This window comes from Microtus pennsylvanicus, chromosome 14 (genome assembly GCF_037038515.1).
Source record: "Microtus pennsylvanicus isolate mMicPen1 chromosome 14, mMicPen1.hap1, whole genome shotgun sequence".
Taxonomy (NCBI): domain Eukaryota; kingdom Metazoa; phylum Chordata; class Mammalia; order Rodentia; family Cricetidae; genus Microtus; species Microtus pennsylvanicus.
Genome location: NC_134592.1, coordinates 73787093 through 73805495, shown reverse-complemented (window position 1 = coordinate 73805495; position 18403 = coordinate 73787093). Strand labels below are relative to the sequence as shown.

Below are 18403 nucleotides of genomic sequence, written 5' to 3'. Positions count from 1 at the left end.
ATCAGGATCAAGTGTACATCCTGAAGTACCTCCAGCCTACATCCAATCAGGGGCAAACATATATCCCTACGTACCTCCAACCTACATCCAATCAGGATCAAGTGTACATCCTAATGTATTTTCTGTCCATGAACCTGCCACCCACATGTGAGCAAGCACATCTGGTGCAGATGGGTCGAACAAACTTGTTTAGGGGAGTGAGAACATGTGGCTTTTTATTTCCCATAGACAACAGCCTCCAGCATTTCAGGAACTCTCTGTCCTTGGACAAGGGTCTATACTCTTAGGCATAGTAATTAAACTTAAAATGTAACATTGGCTCTCACGCCAGCTGCATAATCTGCAGAACCAGTGAAAAATAAAAATATAAGTTTTCTTACTCAAACTTAAGAATTTGAGGGAAAAAGTCTAATTTGAAGGGAACCACGTACACACATATATTCTATGTGGATTTTAGCAGCTGTAATGGTTGGCACAAAATAGGCCTCCACTGAATCTTAATCACCCTCATTTGCTAATGTTCTGTCTTTGAAGTGGGGGCACTTGCAGCCTCTTTGTCATTCTTTTTACCTTCAAAATCAATTACATTTAAAATTTAATTCACTTGACTCAATTTAATAGTTTGTTATTAAATGTGAAAATAAGCAGCAGAAGCAGAATGGTGAAATCATGTGGCTCACAATTGCTCATCAGCAAATAACTGAGCTAGTAGGTCCCCTTATCCTCTCTCTCAGACACAAACTTCAGATAGAATACAGCACATGGGACCATTGGGGGAGGGGAGATGGCTTCCACAAGAATTTAGTGGACTATGGAGATGACCAAGGATAAGACTGAAGTACGAAGTTGTCAGGATCATTCTTTGTATAAGCCATGTAGTGCAGGGTGTACAACTGACAGGTGAGAAGAAATTGCCATTCTATTGATCCCAGAATCACTGCTTATTGTAGTAACTAGGAGTGGCGAGGCTGCATCCCCAGCACCCCGGCCGCCTGCTAGCTTATGCTCGAAATAACAACACACAAACTGTATTCATTTAAACACTGCTTGGCCCATTCTGCTTGGCCCATTAGCTCTAGCCCTTACTGGCTAATTCTGATATCCAGATCAACCCATCTCTAATAAAATGTGTAGCTCCGGTCTTACCGGGAAGATTCTAGCCTATGTCCATCCTGGGTCAGAGCTTTGTTGCATGCGTCTGCCCGGAGAGCAGAGCATGGCCTCTCTGCTCCAGAGAGCAGAGCTGTCAGTCTGAGCTCACTTCCTCTTCCTCCCAGCATTCTGTTCTGTTTACTCCTCCCACCGATGTTTTAACCTATGAGGGCCAGCCAAGCAGTTTCTTTATTGCTTAACCAATGAAATCAACAGATTGACATATGACACTCCCACATCAGCTTATAAACATTAATTTCAGTAATTATGAAAGGACGCTTTGAGAGGCTTGTCTCTAGTTGGCAAGCTAAGCTTCACAGATGATACTCCACTTACTAAACATGTAGCTGTATGTCAGAAACTGGGCTAAATACTCTGCCTACTTTATATTCCTCAGTTGAGTTTCACCAAACACATAAGAACTATGTTGCTCATTGTACTGTAGAAAGAACCAGGACTCAGCTGACATTTACCAAGAGGTATGCTGTATGACAGACCTTTCCTAGGGTGGTACAACAAGTACACACACACACACACACACACACACACACACACAAACACACACACACACACACAGAGAGAGAGAGAGAGAGGGGGGGGGGCTTTTCAACCTCCAAAGGAAACCCATGACAAACCAAAGTAATAATTACACCAGTGTCCAACTTGGTAAAACAATGCGTTTTATGGGGGTCACTGATAGGAATATGGGTAAGGGACTATTTTCAGGGAGCAAGGATGAGTCAAAAGCAGCTGCATCACTGAAAAACTCACCCCAGCATGGAAGGCATTGCTAAAGCTACAAGCTTGAACCTCTCTGCAGTTTGCTGGCAGCTAGTGGTCAAGTTTAGTTTTCTCTGCTGTTGAGTTGCTTATTCCTTTTTATACTATGACAGAGAGGTCTTGAGACTCTTACAAACTTTTGCTGTACCAGATACAAGAGCTTTTGTTTACCTCCTTAGATTTGTGAGATGTCCTTCCCTCCAGAGCAGTTGCAGTAAAGAGCCTTCAGAGAGATCTTCTGAACAAAGGAAAATATCTAACTTTGATATCCTTTCCTGCAGTAATGGTAATGATTTAATCCGAGATAGCCTATGTGACAAGAATCATGGAGAAGCCAGGCACTGTATAAGACCCTAAATTATGAGCTGGGAAGTCACATCACAGAATGACTTAACTGTCCCAGAGAAACAGCAGCTTAGGGGCATGATCTGATTTCTTTAGGCTGTGGAATTTGAAAGCATGACCAACTTCTTAAAGGGGCAGGGTAATAAACTACTCTATTCCTAATCAATATGGACTCTCACCAAACCTAGACCGTGAACCTAGACAAAATCATACGTATTGTTCCTCCAACTCCAGGCACTTAGGGATCACCACCACTCCCACGGTTGTTATTGCTGCATCCTCTCCCTTCACTCCTATTTTTACCAAGAGAAAAACTCCCTACTCAATTCAGTAGGGATTCCTAGTTCATTAAATGACGTAAGAAAGACCTTGGTTGGCTGGATTCAAGGAGACCCACTGCGGGTGAAAAACATCCACGGAATGCAGACCACACTCATGCACTCATGCGGTGAGTTTCATTGCGGGGGAAGGGAGCGAGGAGCTGGGGAGAGGGGCTGAGGAGAGGGGCTGGGAACAAGGGAAGAGGGAGAAGACGAAGAGAAATAAAAGACAGAGGTAGGGACAGAGGCAGAGAGACAGAGAGAGACAAAGAGAGGCAGAGAGGGAAAGGGGCACAAAAGCCTGCTGGTCTCTTCAGAGGAGCTGCTGGGGTGAAGAAAAGAAAGAATTGGTGGAGTGTGGCTCTTAAAGGGGCCTTTTGTGCATGCGTACAAAGCCTCACACAGCACGCAGTACATGACTTACGGGTGTAGGACTCTGGGCTGACTAAGTATTTGCCTGAATACCAACAAGTGCATGAGTGACTATAAGACTCTGGGGCTGTCTAGGGATTTGCCTGAATGCTGACAAGTGCATCTTGCCAGGTGACAGGGCATGGGCCAGCATAATACCTGAATGCTAAAAGTCTTTCCTTTTCTTTATTATAAAAAAGTGAGGAGTTAGGGGTGGCAGGCCGGGATGGGTAATGAGGGCGTCAAGTTCTAGAGACTGCTTCCTACTGATTTATGGGCATTGAAATCTTTGGGGGGAAACCTGAGAAAACTGAGCTGGCCACATCCTGGAGTAGCTGGTTGTTTCAATGCTATCCAGGCTCTGTGGAACCCTCCTGTGTCTCTTGGACCTGACAACATGCTGTTCGAAGTGAATCCAAGTAGACTCCCTGGAGTTTACAAGAATTCATTGAGTTTGTTAAGTTTTAGACACATCAGCATTCCCACTGATGGATTATAATCTGTGCTGAAATCTACATTATAGAAAAGGTGGCATACTCACACTGTGGTAGTACTCTACCAGGTTAGTGGCTTATCAGGATTTTGTCAATTAATGTTAAGACTATGAACTTTTGCAGTCTTAATATAAGAAACTGCTCTTGCCTAGACTGCTTGATGTTATGTCGGTGAACTGGATATGCAGGACCTGCAGAGAGATGACTACTGAACTTGCCTAAAGGTGAGATGATCCTTCGGGGTTTCTGCTTCATGAAAGAGTCTACCAGACATTCTGCAGGACACAGAAGAAAGTAACTGACAAACTGCCAACATACGTGGAACTGTCTTTGAAATTTCCTGCTTCATGGAAAAGTCTGACAGATACTATGGGCCTATAGGCTGAAGATGGATGCCCAAATAGTACGGAAGAACTTTGGGTGACTGTCTAGACAGCAAGATATCTCTGTCAACTCTAGAGCATTGGAAGTTGCTTATAATGCACTTCCTGTTTACTTAGGTAATATTATATCCTTCTGGAGTCTTTGATGGAGTTGAATAATATATAGTTATAGTTTTCCTTAGTTATGATAACAGGTAAAGTAGATATAAACATTGTAACTATAATTCTTACTTGATAGCTGTTTTGTTATATGTAATTTTACTGTCTTAAAGTTAAAGCCTTCCGTTTTGTTTAAACAGAAAAGGGGAAATGGTGTGGGAGGTCCTTCTGTCTATGTCTTGCTTTTATTAGTTAATGCTTTTATTGGTTAAAGGAACTGACTTGGCCTATAACAAGGTAGAATTTAGTTAGGTGGAGAAAACTAAACTGAATGCTGGGATAAAGGAGGTGCAGTCAGAAGAAGCCATGGAGCTGCTGCCAGAGACAGACCTGCTGAAACCTTGCCAGTAAGCCATGAGCCTCTATGCCCTTCCTTGTCATATTTGTGCTGGGCTTGAGAGGAGGTATAGTTTTTTTTTGTTTTGTTTTTCGAGACATGGCTCAGCCCTTAAAGGCTAGGCTCACAACCAAAAATATAGGAGGTATAGTTTTAAATTGCTTTCCTTGCATTTGATCAAAGCACAAATATGAAATATTTAATTTTACATTCCTGCCCACTCCATATCTTTAAGGTGCTCTGAGAACATGCGCTGAATTTATCCTGTAAATTCCTATCATCACTGTATCCTCTACAAATTTTTCATCCAAGACACACAAAAGCGATCAGTTGCTTTTAAAGTGAAAGGTGGAATTTTAGTGTGAAAGAGTGGGTTGTAAGGGGATTAATGCATTTCCCCTTAAAGCATCAAGCCGTTCCTCACTGGACCATTTTCTTGAGAAACCCTGTATCAGTCTACAGAGCAATGCAAAGAGAAGCCAGGATGAGATGGAGGCTAAGATTGTCTGTGCTGTTCAACAGACATCAGACACACATACTAGCGCTGGCCATAACCACTGGAATGTGATCAGAGGGGGAACTCAAACCATAGCTGTCAATAATCAGAACACTGGCACGCTACATAACTGACTTCTGGAAGGATGCTGTTTAACGGTATATGTGCTAGACTGTCAAAGTCTTCTGAGGTACTAGCACTATTTTAAATTTCATAGATACGAAAATTGTGGCTCAAAGATATGAAATAGCTTGCCCAGGGAAGCAGGCTAGTGAACTGGTAAATGGCTTGGCAGCATTGTTGATGGCTTGTCTAGTGGCCATTCCCTTTTTCCTTGTTAATAATAGAGTCAGGATTGATTTAACCCTCTTCCAAGTAGAGATGTCCTGCAGAGGCAACGAGCCCTTTCAGCCTCAGTGGACATAGGGGGGACTGCAAACATGAGCTGGTTTGATCCAGGCTTGCTCAGCTCATAAGAACAGAGAAATATGTAGTTGTGTAGTCTTATAATATACGGTAACCACATTGAACTAGAATGTATGTATTAATATCCATACATCTCAAAAAGGTGAAATGGAAAAAGATACAGAATAAGATACAGCGTAATACCATTTATAAAGCTTTAAAATCAAAAGAATACCATATGTTACTTATGTACATATGTGTGTGTGATAAATGTTAAAATATTCATCAAAAAATAATAACCAATTCAAGATACTGGTTCTCTCAGGAGGGTATTAAATGTCATACAGAAAGAACTTTAAATGTGCTCATCTTAGTTAGGCTTTCTATTGCTGCAAAGAGACACTACGACCACAGAAACTCTGAAAAGGGAAAACATTTAATTGTAGTAGCTTTCTTACAGTTCAGAGGTTCAGTGGGTTATCATTACAGTGGGACATGGTGATGTGCAGACAGACATGGTGCTGGAGAGGTAGCTGAGAGTTCTACATTTGATTCAGGCAACACAGAGTGAACTCATACACTGCATGTGGCTATGAGACCTCAAAGCCCTCCCCTACAGTAACACACTTCCTCCAGCAGGACCACACCCACTCCAAAAAGCCACACCTCCTAAGAGTGCCACTCCCTTTGGGGCCATTTTCTTTCAAATCACCACAGTGTCTATATTTTATTTCTTTAATTTTTCAAAGAATTATTTTCATTATTTTTAATTACCTGTATGTGTGTCTGTAAGTGTAGGTACCTACTGAGGTCAAAAGGATCAGATTTTCTGTACCTATAATTACAGACAGTTTTTAACCGCCTAACATGGGTGCTGGAACCCAAACTCTGGTCCACTGAAAGAACAGTATGCATTCTTTACCATTCAGAAATCCCTCCAGAGCACTGTATCTTACTTCTCAAACTACATAGTAGATAATATAATAGTTTATTTCTTAAGATAGATGGTTTCTAGAGAATCAATATTTTATTCTTGGTGTTTTTTCTATGTCTTAATTATATTTCTGAACAAGTTGGAAATTGATGAAACACTTGTCTTAGGGTGAATTGACTTTAAATCTTTGCACACCAGGAAGATAATTTGTGCAATAAAAACGTATTGAAATCAGAATATGAAGAGCCAAGTGCTAGTTCCAGCTTTGCCCCTAATGAGCTCATAAATCATAAATCACATTTGCTCTCAGAGTTGCATGCTCCCCCTCCAAAATCATTGACATTTTTTAAATCAAATACTTCCAAATGTAGTCTTTAATTCTCAAGAACAGGAGCACATGTCTTAACTAACTTACATTTTGATTGGCCTTTTTATTGTCCATAGAAATTAAGTGTCAGTAAATTTTAAGACCCCACTTAGAAACCGATGCAGTAATATACAATGACTTAATAATAATTCACAACAAAGCCTTTTATTCGGTAGCCTTCCTAATAAAGTATGCTTCTGATTACAAGAGACCAACACTGAAGGACATATGTCTTCATGTCAGTCAATCTCTGCAGAAGGAATAGAATTAAAACGGATACCTCTTTTATGGTCGGTAGCAACATCTTAAGGTTTGAAAGTGCAAATGTCATCATGTGTCCTCTCCTCACAGAACAATGGACATAAAGACTTTGGGTAACATACATACATCCTACACCCATCTCTGCACTCATCTCTCCCCAAAGCATGACTGGAGAACCTTTGCTTGTTACTTTGCTTGGATGGCTTTCCAGGCCTTTTCTGTTCGTTGAACTTTGGAAGTCTTAATCTTCGAGGACAGGCACCAAAAACTCCAGAGAAACCCTGTCTCAAAAAAAAAAAACGAAACAAAACAAAAAACAAACAAACAAAAAACCCAACAACAAGATTTAAAAAAAAACAGGAACAAAACACTTGTCCAATAATGAAAAAATCAAGGCCAACTTTTTGTCTCACTCCCTGATAAGGAGAAGATGAGTCTTCAAGCCTGGTGTATGTTTCCCTGGCAAAGAAGCCATACTGGGAAAAGCTCAAAGATCTCCCATAGACTACAGTGTTAGACAATACAGCTGAAAATGGTAGGTTAGCTACAGGGAAGTACTCAATAGACTGCAACCAATGTCAGAAAATGTGCTGATTAATTCACACTATTGTATACAAAGTACCAAGGACCATAACTAGAGGAAGCAGTGTTGAAAAGGTTGACTTTGAACTTCAGTCACCAGCTTACATGCCTGTGAGGAAAAACAGACTGGGGGGGGGGGGGCTGCTTGTTCCCTGAGGCATCAGTGTGCTGACATTGACCTGGTGGTGGCAGATGTGTTCCTTCACTCAAATTCCCATCATGCAGCCAGGAGGTGAAGGAAGAAGGGAGGCTTCTAATCCTGCTTAGTATTGTTTCTGTGTCATTTGGGGGAAGTGGCTTCCCCACTTCTGTAGAAAAGCAGGTATGATGTGGGGTGCCCCTCTGTCCGCTGTGAATATGTTTCACTGCCATTGGTTAATAAAGAAGCTGCTTTCAACCAGTGACTCAATAGAGTAAAGCCAGGCAGAAACTCCAAAAAGAGATGTAGAGAGAGAACAGGTGGAGTCAAGGAGATGCCATGTAACTGCTAAAGGAGACAGATACCGGATCCTTACTTGTAAGCCACAACGACGTGCCAATACGTGGATTAATATAAATGGGTTAATTTAAGATTTAAGAGCTGGCTAGGAATATTTTTGAATCATTAGCCAAGCAGTGTTGTAATTGATATCGTTTCTGTGTGGTTTCTCCTGAGTCTTCTCCCTATTCTTTTTCTTTAAATCATCACTATGTAGTCACATTGAATAAATCTCTTTTCTGTGCTAAAAAAAAAATCTAGAACCTGGGAGCTGAGAGTTGACTCAGTGGTTAAAGGCGCTGCTGCTTTTGCACAGGACCTAAGTTCAGATCCCAGTGCATAAGTCAGGGGCAAGTTACAGGAGATCTGACACACTTTTCTGGTGTCCATGGGCATATACACATGTGCACACACACACACACATATGTTATGATACACATAAGTTAAAAAATTAAATCTTTAAGACCAGTAAATAAATATAGATTTTGCATATGAGAGAAACGATGTTCTACGCCCAAGTCTGGTGTATTTCACTTAACATGATGGCCTCCAGTTCCAACTATTTCTTATAAACAGCAGACTTTTGTATGTATTCTGGATGTGAACCCGGTATCGGATACATGTCCGGCCAAGTTTTCCTCCCATTCTGTAAACTTTTTCTTTCTCTGGCAGTTGTTCCCTTTGCAGCACAAACACGTTTTTAACTTGATGCAGTTTCATTTATCAATCCTGTTGTTGTTCCCTGAGATGTTGGTGACCTATACAGGAAGCTGTCGCCTGTGCAGATGTCCTGAAGTGTTTCCCTCATGTATTTCTGTAGCAGTTTCAAAGGTGCAAGCCTTGAAGATTTTTATGAACCATTTTGAGTAAATTCTTGTACAAGGTGAGAGACAGGAGCTGTTCTATATGTGGGTACCAGTCTTTCCAACACCTCTTCCTTATTAAAGATGCTGTCTTCTCTCCAACATACATTTTTGGCACCATTGTGAAGAAGCAGACAGTCGTAGCTGTGTGGGATTGTCTCTGTGCTCTCTGCTCCAATCCACAGTGCACATGTCTGTTTTCTGTCAGTAACGTGCTGTTTTTGTTGCTGTGACTCTGGTATGACGCCTGCAGCTTATTCTTCTGGCCTGGAGGGCTCTGTGGCTTCTGTGCTTTACTCTTTCAGCTAAGACTGTGCTATTATTCTGACTCTAATACTCTTATATTTAAATTCTAATATTAAATGGTTAATATTTAAATAGTACGCTTATCAGCCTTTTCTTATTTGCATTATGTCTTGTGCGTGTGCACACTCACATGCCATAGCACACGTGTGGAGGTCAGAGGACAGCAGTTTTCTTCTGTCATGTGGGGGCCTCAGAACTCAGATGGTCTAGATTGACAGCCAGCACTCACCCATTAAGTCATATCACCAGCCCTATTCCTTTCCTTACCTGAATGTTTGTAATCTCTCTCTCTCTCTCTCTCTCTCTCTCTCTCTCTCTCTCTCTCTCTCTCTCTCTCTCTCTCTCTCTGTGTGTGTGTGTGTGTGTGTGTGTGTGTGTGTGTGTGTACAGATAGCAGGTGCCTTAGGAAGCCAGAGGTTTCAGATCTCCTTCAGCGAGGGTTGCAGGTGGTTGTGAGCAATCTGAAGTGGGCACTTGAAGCGGAACATGGGTCCTCTGCAAGAGCAGTGCATGCTCTTAACCACAAAGCCTGCTCTTCAGCCCCAAGATTTATTTCTGTTTTGAATTATAAGTGTGGGGGATGGGAGCGCAGCTTCTTAGTCAGGCCAGCAGAGGGCATGCTGGGATTTGGAGTCCAGACCAATACAACTCTCAGGCCTGGGGGCTGGGATCTACACTCCCAACTTAACAGACACTGTATATTCTTGATGCGTAAAAACTCTTGCCAGTGTGGGAACAAGTGAACAACCCCTCATATGCCCATGGTTTCTGGATACTATGCTCCCACTTCCTCTCCCCCTCCCTGCTTCTCTTGCTGTTTGCTGTCCTTATGCATTCCTGGCATGTGATCTGGTCATGCTGGGATTCTCCCTGCAATGGATCCATTTCCCGTCCTCCCACTCTGAGCTGCTTAGGTGTCCCGTCCTTATGTCTCTGTTCTCCTTACAGCCCCTGCTGACCTGGCCCTAAGTGGGATCATCTGTGTGCTCACCTGGATTCTGCAGTCTACTCCAGAATTTTTAAGTTGGTCAGCTGACACAGGTTCCTGGAAAAAGTTTTGGTCATCTGTCTGTTAATATATATGTGTTAATAATGGGGCTGCAGTATGCTTGTTATATGTTTGTATGTGTGTATGTGTGCTTGTTTTAAAATCTGTAGAACTTATAACTCAGATTACAACAGCTGTGGAAAATTACAAATGTGGATAGCTGCCATTTTTGGTTGAGATCAAAACAGAAACCTCAATGCCATCTTTGTTAAATATACCCATGTGTTCTACCTACCAACGAGACATTCTGCCTCCAATATACTTTGGCTTGAAATATTTCTTCTAATCTTCTTGCCTCTACTGACATTGGTAAGCTATAACTGATTGGACAAACTCTATGTCTAATTTACATATACCTGACAGGTAATGGTGCCCTGACTCTCAAGTGCCTTTACAGATCTAAGAGTATGGCAATTAACAAAAGAGATTCTTATGAAGGAGATGCATGCCAGTTCCTGCAGCATCCTATAGCTCCTCCAAGAAGATGCATGTTTGAACTTCCTCTTGAAGGCTTGACTTTGGATATGGCAAAGCCACTCACACAGCAAGAAAAAAAACCTGCCTTCCACCTCATCAGCTTCCTGGATACTACACTGGGGGATCAATCATTTCATCCTGCCAAGACAGGTATACCGAACCCTACCCCCTCAGGAAAATTTTTCAAGCCTCCTGGGCTCATCAGCTAAAGGCAGGTACTGCTTCTAAGACTGTTGTTCACCGAAGACTACGGAGAGACTTGGGATTGCCTGGGTAGATGAAAAAAGCTGTCTCACTTCTGCTTATTACTCCTCCCTCTCAGATCTGTCTGATGACATTTGATGACGCAAGGTACTGGTAGCTCATTACTTCATTTGTTAAGTTTCGTGCTAAAAATACAGACAGGAGTGCTTCTTTCACAGGATTCATAGTCCAGAATTAACAGGCTTCAGATGCATCTTCAGAGATTCAGAGTTTCCAGGTTCCTTTAATTATCTTCTAAAATGTTCATGCCTGTTAACCTAAAGCCATACATAGCCTTTTGCTATGACACCAAGATGTAAATCTGTTCCAGCTTACAGATACCTGCAGGGAAAAGTTCCTGGGAAAAGTTCTGCTGCCATATCAAGAAATCTGGTCTGGTGTAAACAGTCTGCAGAGCCTATTTTGACCCCACCCATTTTCAAGCATGTTTTACAGATCACTCCTCCTGCCTGTAGAGGGTTCTCCGGATAATGCGAACACCTACACCAGATCCTGGGACTTCACCATTGGTATCACCTCTCTAGGTTCAAATGGGCATCTACCCAGCAACTGGAATCTGGTTTTAAAGGGCACATCTGCTCTCATCTCACTCATTCACCCCTGCCTCCCCTGTACAACCAGGACACTTCTCCGTCCCATTCTTTCTGGCAGTTTATCATCCTTCCCCTGACTAGCCCCATCCACAGGGCCAATAATAACAATATTTCTTTCTCCTAGCAACCTGCCTTCTCATCTCCCTCAAGGAACAAATGCCTGAGGTGTCCAGGATGGCAATTAACCGGATGTCTCTCCAGCCACACCTCTCGCTGAGCTTGAGACCACCAACTTCCAACTCCCCCCCCATGTCTCCCCATGCCCATAGGAAGTAACCAGACTTGAGCTGGCCCCCCTATACCCAAAGAGTCTGGGATGTTTGGGTAGAAGTTCTACCCCAAGGCCCTCCCCTGGGAGTTGCCTCAGTCCAGACTCTATCCTTGAGAATGCCCACCAAAAGATGACCCCTTCCCAGAAATACTCAAGACCACCCCCAAAGGGTATTTAAACTGCCCCCCAACAAACACGTGGTTTTCGGGTCTTCTTTCCTCGGCTCCTCTCTGGGGTACTGGAAAGCCTTCAGGGAGCATTGATATCCATTAAATCTGGCATTTTCTAACTCGGTGTGATTTGGTCTGATTCGGATTATTGAGTTGGTGGAGAGGCTTATCAGGATGCAGGAACTCTTCAGACCCCCCAGTGGTCCATATTGCCAGCCACGGGCAGTACGGGCCATCTTTAATTGAAGATGGAAGCAAGGCTGTACTTTTACATTTTAAAGGCTGGTGAGGCTATTTAGCCTATTCTAACCTTCCCAGAACTGCAGGCACAGAAAGCAATTTTTCAGCTTCAAGTGTTTTCCTTTCTGCTCTCGGGGTTGGGTAAAATGTCAACCTTCTGTTCTTTCCTTGTGTTTTTGTTTAACGTGCTCAGGGAACATTTGGTCCCTGCAGAACCTAAAGCATTTGCAGGAGCTGGGAGAGGTTCACAAATTGGCTTCAAATAAGGACAAATGCCCACTCAGCGTGGAGAGGCCCTCGCATCCCGGGGCTCCCTGGTTGCCTTTTGTCCATGTTTTCAGCTTGGCAGGCTGCCTGGGGGTCGAGGGCTTCCAGGAAGCTGTGTTCATTTGTGTTTTCAGTTCAACAGCACACGAGCTAATTGTGAAGAAAGAAAGAAAGAAAGAAAGAAAGAAAGAAAGAAAGAAAGAAAGAAAGAAGGAAGGAAGGAAGGAAGGAAGGAAGGATTGATTCCAGAGGGTCATGGGGAGACCACACTGAAAGGAATTGGCAGTAGAGTTAATAGGGAATAAGAGAAGAAGACAAAGGATGTTGTGGAAGCCATGATTAAATATAGAAAGCACTGAATTCCAATACTGCACGACCTTAGCCAGTCCTTCGGCTTCTGCAGAGAACAGGATTCTCCAGCCTGCTGCTCTGACTTGAATCTTATGCTGTGTTGATCCCTAAGAAAAAGATGCTTCTTTGCTTAGATCCATGATGGCTTCCAGCCTGCACGACAATTCTGACTGACAGGCAGCAAGGCCTGGAGAGTCACGTAGAGCTGAGAGCAGAATGAAGTCTGCTGCGGCACTGTGATGGTGTAGCCCTGACTTGACTGCGGTCCCTGTCTCTGTGGTTTCTGATGACTCTGAGCACAGTACCCTCTCACTTCAGGCTCTTAACCCTTCCTGACCAGAGCCTGCTTTCATCTTTTCTTTCTTTTAGAAGGTTTTGGGGGCTTCTGTTAGCCAGGGTCATGCCTATTTTAAAAACCTCTCCACTGGTTGGTTTTCCGAGATTCTTGTCTCCCTACCCTTGTAGCTGATTCTTCGGACAGGCCCTAGGCTAAAAAGACCCCTCTGCTGCCCCGGGATCAGATAGCTAGGCTGTAAGCAACAGTCATGTGACATAGAACCTCCCTCTGCCTCTAAAATGCGTAAGAAGGGACCCTCACTCTTCTGTGTGGGCATTACTATCTCTCCAGTAAACTGCAAGCCCCCCAAAAGATAACCCATCCTACTGTCACCTCTGAAACCCTGAACCTGAAAATATATAACCTTGGGTGATTAATTCATTCAGAAATTGTGTGTATTCTACCATCAACTTCCACAGACTTCTTAGCCTCAAACGTCAAACTCCTTAAGGAATGTTGGGGTTTTACCCTTCTCCAGCTGGGTGACATGATTTGGAGTGGACCACAGAGCCAGGCTGATCTCAGAGTTGGGGTCAGAGTTGAGGTGGCCCTAGGCTTTAGAACAGGACCAGGGTGTGAGCAGCCCATCAACCAGGATGTTCAGGCTTCAGAAAATGGGGAGGGGTGACCTCGGCCCTCTTCATGATGAAGCCAAAAGCAGACAAGTCCTCTGTGCTAAGTGAGATGCCGCCAGGCAAGCCCCCCACTGCCGAGAGTAACAGGGACCATGGTCCTGCTCTGGAAGAAAGGTGTGGTGAAATTGGGTGGTGTGCTTAGCTTGGCTCCGTTTCCTACAGAATGAGAAATGAAGGCCAGAAAGTGAAACTCAGCAGGATGGGAAAGAGAAAGAAGTTCATCTGGGAGCTGGTGTTCATTTTCCCTTGAGGTGGCAGAATTAGTTCCTCTTCCCCTTGCTGGGGGGAACCGAGCACCTACCACAGCCTGGCCTGGGGGAAGTGGATCTCGTGATACTGGGTGAGTGGGTTAGGGAACATTCTTTCACAGGGTGGAAAAGGCAAGCCGGCAGCTGCCTCTGGTCTTCCCTGAGTGGGCAATGTAGCCGCTGTGCTCAGACACAGACAAAGTGAGTGATTCTCGGCAGTGGGAAGAGGGCACAGAGTTCTAAGGCAAATGTCAGTCTGTGCTCTTGCCAAGCTGAACGGTTAACTCTGAGCGCCCTCCTGTTTTAACAGCCTCTTCCATTTCTCCTTATTCACGTCAGCTACATTGCGTGTGTGATCCAGGACTGTGACTGTGTGAGAAATGTCCCCATAGGCTCCTGCATTTGAACAGCTGGTCTCTGGTTGGTGACATGGTTTGCAACGTGGAGATCTGTGGAAAGAAGTGCATTGCTGGGGTGGGTTGAGGTTTGTGGCTCTCACCCTTTTCCTTCTCTCTCTCTCTCTCTCTCTCTCTCTCTCTCTCTCTCTCTCTCTCTCTCTCTCTCTCTCTCTCTCCTGCTCTGGCTCCCATGCCTTCTCCACCATTATAGACTCTAAGCCTCTGGAACCATAAGTAAGCCCTATTCCCCTAATTTGCCTTCTGTCAGGGTATTTGGCCAGAGCAACAGAAAAGTAACTAAGAAAAGGACCAAGCTCCAACATCTGCCACCTCAGTTAGCCAGAAGCCATGTTGGTGCCCTAGCTGGTCGCAGTGATAGTCTCTTTAACTTCTATATCATTTGTATAATACGAATCTTTGGGATCCCTAGAGAATTAATTGCACTCCCATCACGTTGCAGAGATATTAAAAGCCTCAGATATTAAAGGCCCTTATTTAAAATGATGTATAATAGTATTTTCATATTGCCTAGACCCACCTGTCCATATACTTTAATTTGTCTCTAGATTATTAATAATACCTGATATGAGGTAAACGCTATGTGAATAGTTTTATGGATTTCTAAGGAACTAATATCAAGAAATTATATTACATGTTCAATAGATGCAATTCTTGTTTTCCAAACAACTTCCCATCTGCACTTGTCTAAGTCTGCAAGCATGGAGCTCATGAACATGGGAGGACACCTGGAGTTATTACTGTCCTCATGATTCTGCACATGTCAACTGGACGTTATTTTGTGTGTGACAGAATGAACTAAAACCAAGCCTAGTGTTTAGACAGGCATTCTGTTAACGCCAACAGCAGCTAGGTGGACTCCTTCCGTTCCCTCCCAACACTCACTTTCTATGATACATTGCAAAAAGATACAAAACAAAAATAGCAAGTAGTCTTAAAACCTGAGCTGGGAAGGGAGATGGAATTCCAAATGAGTGAGAAAAGGAGTAAGAAACCTGCAGTGTTGGGAAGGCTTTTCATTTCCTTCATAGATTACAAGGCAGTTGAGGCTTGCTGCTAGCTGCAGCCAGGCCTGTCCTGCTGCAATAAACAGCCACCTGCTCGGAAAAGACTACACACCACTAATCCAAATATAGAGTAAATCTAAGATATGGCTGCTTGGGAAGAGAACACATAAAATAAAGATAACAGTACTTAAGAACAACAAGCTTGGGCTGAGAAAACAAGATTGGCTGGAAAGAAAAATTAAGAACTGATGGTATAAGATTAAAATAGAGACATCAAAATGGAAATTTAAGAAATATACTAGTCCCCAGGCAGTTTAACTACCTTTCGTTTTTAAATGATGCATTTATTTTCATTTTATTTGTATAATTGTTTTGCCTGAATGTGTGTATGTATACCACATATGTGCCTGGTGTCCACAGAAGCCAGAAGAGAACATCCGACCTCCCGGAATGGAGTTACAGAAGATTGGGAGCTGCCTTGTGGATTCTGAGAGGTAGGTGTATGTGTGGAATCCCTTGGTTTCACTTTTCAGAGTGTTTATTCAGTGTCTAGTTGTTATTGTGCAAAGCTGTGTTATGAGTCTACACAGTGTTTGGGGATGTTAATCTTACCTGGTTATTTAGCTTTTAGGGGGATGTGAAAACGCTGTCCAGGCTTTTGTTTCGTAGGATCGAAAGCATAGATTCACAAGTGCCTGCACCTCTGTCTTTCCGTTCACTCTGTGGATTCCTATCACACAGCATCGCTGGACAGCCGGAAGAAGGCATTATGTTGCAGAGGGACATCCTTGCTGTGATACAATCTTTTTCACAGCCAATGCTATCTCAATGTTTATATTTGCCAAGAGAACATTGATTTCCTAAGTCCTCCCTCTCATCTTTAAGATTGGAGTTCCGCATTAGGCCACGGGGTGGCAGATTAACAGCAGGGGAAAAAAACCTGAGCTCAAGAGTAGTAGAGAACCGGCTTCCACTGAAGTAAAATAGAGGCATGAACAAAGAAGGTTCTGTCTCCACGCTGTGTGTGTGGTCCCTTCCATGATCAAAAGTTACATTTGCTAAATAAACTCACATCCTTTTAATCATATTATCCTTTGAAGCATGGGGGGGGGGACTCCTCTATAGACTGGTTAATAATGTTTCTAAACACACAGTTGACTTGTATCTCCCCTGATGGACGCCTATGCTATTGCTCTAGGTTCAACACCCACCAGAAAAGTCAAGCTTTTGATCACTGTCAGTCAACTGAACAATCACCACTGGGGACTTCCTTTTCACACACGTGCGCGCACTGTCACCGTTGAGTCCTTTGGGGTTCCTGAGACAATTCCAACTGTTCCACACTGTCCTCTGGATGTCCAGCCCTGCTTCTCCCCTCCTGCTGATGTCAGTACCACGACTCATTAGCTGGGAGTTGAAAAGTTCCAGAACGTGGCACACAGGGACCTTTCCTGCCTAACTCACAACCTGTACATATACAGACACACACACTCATTAGTCCAACGGCACTGACATTACTCGATATCAAACATACATCCTTTTCTGTCTGTCTGGGTTTTTTGTATCATTCCCTCTATCTACATCTCTGTCTGGCAAGCACCCAGTCCATGTAGTGCCTTGCTCAACACTCTCAGGTAGACAACACCCTGCCGAGCTGACTCTCATGTTCGGTGATAAACTTTCTTGCATGGGACCCATCCCTTTATTGTACAAATAATAGATTTCCACATGTCTGGTTTTTTTTTTCACTAAATGTAAGCTCTTTCACGAAACATTCAAGCGTGGGATTTTTTTGAAGAAGCAATGTAGCCCCACTGGAGACAGACGCTGGATGGAACCTTGCCAGTAAGCCGCAGCCACGTGGCAATACACAGATTAATGGAGATGGGTTAGTTTAGGATATAAGGGCTAGCTAAAAATATGCTGTTGGCCAAACAATATTACAAATAATATAGTTTCTCAGTGATTATTTCATGGTCTGGGCAGCCTGGAAAGATTTAAGACAACATTTAAGAGCTGGGGTGAGTGTTGGGCAGAATGTTATTTTCCTGATAAATATCCAGAAAACATAATGGAGGTACACACGTTGGCACCCACAAGGCTAGAAGGTCTTGACTGGGAAAGATGGTGTTGGCTGTAAAAAGCCTTGGCTAGTATTGATCCCTTCCTCACCAAGGACCTGGGCCAGGAGAAGAAGCAGAATGGCTTCCTGGCACCCAAAGGGAACCCCAGTGTGGGAACAGGGAAAGCCTTAGTGACCATCACTTTGTACTTCACACGATGAAGAATAATAGGGGACACACTGTTCCAAAAATTGATCCCTTCCTACACTCTCCTGCTTTCTCCTGCACCCTGTCTCTACTTGCCGAGACATAGTAGATAGATAAACCCCTGCGTCTCATATTTCAGTACGCCGGGACTCTAACCTGTGGGTAATTTCGACAGAACAGCTATTACTGTTATCGCTTGAGCCAATTGTAGAAATATTCTATGATGTCTGAGGACAAAATCTTGAAAATCATATTGAATGATGCTAAAATATCATTAAAAATTGAAAGACCTCTTCTGGGTTCCCTTTATACTTCCTTTGTTGGTGGGGATATGTTAATTCCATGACCACTGTTACAATCTGAATGGAGCAAATGTCAAGAAGTAAATATCTAGCAAACTTTACATATATTCAATAGAATTATGATCTCATTGTGAATTATCTACTTCCGTATTTTTTCCTTTTTTTAAAAAAAAAACTTCATTAAAAAATAAATCCTAAGAATGGTGTGTTGGTTAGCAGTTTTCTTTTTCTGTGACTCCAAAAGTGTTACGGGGAGCCCACCCAGCCACTCAGATCTCCAAATCTGTTCATCTTTGTCTACCACACCCTTCTTTCTCTGGAGTTGGTTCCTCCCTGTTAGCAGCTCACAGCAGGTATCAAAAGTCTGTGCCAGCTCTGACATCTTGAGTTCTCCAAGGCAATCCAGGCTTCAGCTTCACAGCCTCACACAGTAG

At 43.3% G+C, this 18403-nt stretch overlaps 1 long non-coding RNA gene across 2 annotated transcripts; it reads left to right on the top strand.

The window, feature by feature from the left end:
- The first annotated feature begins 14103 nt into the window (after nucleotides 1-14103).
- LOC142834965 (uncharacterized) lies at nucleotides 14104-18032 on the top strand. Of its 2 annotated transcripts, XR_012907700.1 has the most exons (4): nucleotides 14104-14175; nucleotides 14314-14448; nucleotides 15818-15891; nucleotides 16596-18032. It is a non-coding gene; the product is annotated as an uncharacterized LOC142834965 (long non-coding RNA). The 2 variants fall into 2 exon arrangements; XR_012907699.1 differs by lacking the exon at nucleotides 14104-14175 and having other exon boundaries at nucleotides 14238-14448.
- Nucleotides 18033-18403: the final 371 nt, after the last annotated feature.